We start from the raw sequence: 3,053 nt of genomic DNA, 5'->3' as shown, positions 1-3,053 counted from the left end.
GTTGTGCCAGACTTGGGCCGACATTATGCCTCCGGCCTAACTCGATGCACGCGTGCGCGCACCTGGCGCGTACGCGTCCTTTGACCAATATACCCATCGACGCGTAAACATGCATGACGCGCACGCGTCGGTAAAAAAAAAAGAGTTTTTTTTTCTCCCCTTCCATTTTCTTTTGCTTATCACATTCGCATACTTCTACTCTTCCCATTTTCATTTAGTTTTTGTAGCATGTTTTCGTTTTTTTTAGTCATTTTAATAATGGTGTTGCATCTTCCTACTCAATTATTGAGGATTCATTGCATTATTTTGGTGCTTCTTGACTTGTTTCATATTGTTGGGTGATGTTCCTCTTCAAATCAATGCTCAATCTTTTATGCACTTGTGTTCTTCGTGCATTGATATGACCTTATATTATCTTGCATGGCCCACTCTCTCTTGTTCGAACTTGATGCTCATCATGCTCTTCATGCTTTGACCTTACTCTTGCATCAAGTATCATTGATATGCCATTTTCTCTTATTGTTTCCTCCTCTACATGTTGTAGCTACCATGTAGTAGAGACTCATACTCTTATTTGGCATTAGCCCCCGCCTATGTTCTAATTGCTTTGATGTCTTTGTTATAGGCTTAATTTTCTTTCTTTTTCTCTCCTTCTAGGTTGGCCACCAAGAAGGAAAGGAATGAGAAAGCTTCTAAATGGGGCAACAAACAAGTTCATCCGCACAACCCTTCGAAAAAACTCATCAATTGTAGCAACCCGTCCACCTTGCTCTTCTTTGCATGCACCGAGGACGGTGCAATCTTCAAGTGTGGGGAGGTCGTTCGACCGATCTCCATGGGTAAAAATTTCCTTTTCAACACCAATTCTTAGTTTTCTTTGTTAGATTAGTTATTGCATTGCATGATAGGTTGCATGTTAGTTAGAATTTGTAGATATTTTACTACCCTCTTCTTATTAGGACTACTTGGTTAGGGTGATGATTTCCTTTCCAAGAAACTGTTTTAGGGCACCCTACCAATTTGAAAAAGAAAATTTATGGAACTTGCTTGAAAGAATTTATTTTGGAACATGTTTTTGAGCTAAGAACACAAGCTTGTGAGATTTGAGCCTAATTTATGGTTACATCTTATAACTACTTATTTTTCCTTCTTGTGTGCATTATTCTCTTTCTATGATTGTAATCTTTGATTTGTTTGATTCTATATGTCCATTATTCCTTGTATTCATGCATTTATATGATTGAGGCCATCATTTCATTAGCTCACTTACCCAAATGGCCTTACCTTTTACTCTCCTTTGTTAGCCAATTTTGAGCCTATGATTAACCCACTTGTTCTTATTTTAGCACAGTACAAGCCTTAAAGCAGAAAACAATGAATGTCCTTTATTTGGATCTTTGATTGGCTTAGGCTAGTGAGTGTGAGTGTCATCCAAGAGTGGAAAACTTTGGGACACTGGTTGGGATAAAAGGGTGTTTGTGTTTTGTATTTTTATATTAGGGAATTGGTACATACTCATGTATTGATTAAATATATAAACCTTATGCATTGATGTTCTTGTGTAGAGTTTGAACGAAAAAAAAAATGATGAAAAGGAAAAGAAAAGAAAAAGAGAAAAAAAAAGAGAAAAAAAAGAGAAAAGAAAAATCTATATAGAAAAAAAAAGAAGAGCAAGAAAGGGGACAAAATGCCCCAAAGTGAAACTCAGTAAAGTCAATGCATAAATGTTGTGAAAGGAAAAGGAAATGCATGATTATGTGAAAAAGTGAAAAATGGACAGTTGGGTTAGAACTTAATTGTATAGGATGTCGTAGGCTAGGTGGGAAGTCTAAGCTTATCCAAGATTCAAATCTCAAGCTCACTTAACCAAATATGCATCCTACCTTGACCCAAACCCCATTACAACCGAAGAAAAGACCTCATGATACTTGTGTGCATACATGAAATATATGTCGATTGTTAGAAGAAAAACAAATCTTGGAAAGCATGATTAGGGGAGAATTGAGTGAATCAACCCCAAACACCGAGCGGGTAGAGTGTAAACACTTCCGGTGAGGGTTCGATGCTCAATTCATTGATTCTCGGCTCTCACGAGCATTCCTCATGCAAGGTTGCATACACCGCGTTTGATGCTTAAAAATTGGCAAGTCCCATACCTTTACCACCATTGTGCCCCATATGCTCGCATATGTCATGGGAAGGTTGATTTGTTCCTAACCAAGTAGGAGATAGCACTAGTCATAGTCGCATTCATATAAGTAGTTTGCACTTCATGAGTCTTATACTTAAGAGTGAAAACATGCTTTTTAGGTCTTAAAATAGCTAAATGTAATTTACCTTGATTCCATTAGATGCCTTGACATGTTAGTTAAGTGATTTCAGATTTAGGAGGCAAAGATTAGATCAAGGGAATGAAGAAAAAGCATGTAAAGTTGGAGAACTCATGAAGAAATGATGGAACCAAAAAGCTGTCAAGTCTGACCTCTTCGCACTTAATTGACCATAACATGAGCTACAGAGGTCCAAATGATGCGGTTCTAGTTGGGTTGGAAAGCTGACATCCGGGGCTTCGAAATGATATAAATTTTGCCATATGTTGCTTCGCGTTCAGGGGCGCGCACGCGCACTTTGCGCGCGCGCGCTGATTCTGTCTGTGGCCCACTTTAATGAAATCGTCCCCAGCGGTTTTAGGAGCCTTGTGGGCCCAATCCAACTCATTTCTGATGCTATTTAAGTCAAGTATTGAAGGGGAATCAAGGGACTTTAGATACTTTTGATCATTAGCTTAGTTTTAGGAGTTAGAGTTAGTTTTAAAGAGAGAAGCTCTCACTTCTCTCTAGGATTAGGAATTAGGGTTAGATTAGGATCTCATAATTCTAGGTTTAATTCAAGTCTCCTTCTACTTCTACCTTCAAGTGGTGATTTCTACACTTTGGTTCTTCTTTCTATCCCTATCCTCTTGTTGTAATTTTCCTTATTTTGTCTCTAGGTTTTGTAATTGAGATATTCTTGTTCTTTTGTTTTCTTTTAATAATGCAATTTGAGATAATTCA

This window comes from Arachis duranensis, chromosome 2 (assembly GCF_000817695.3).
Source record: "Arachis duranensis cultivar V14167 chromosome 2, aradu.V14167.gnm2.J7QH, whole genome shotgun sequence".
Lineage (NCBI taxonomy): Eukaryota > Viridiplantae > Streptophyta > Magnoliopsida > Fabales > Fabaceae > Arachis > Arachis duranensis.
The sequence above is the reverse complement of the archived record's forward strand: the minus strand, read 5'-3'. Positions refer to the sequence as shown.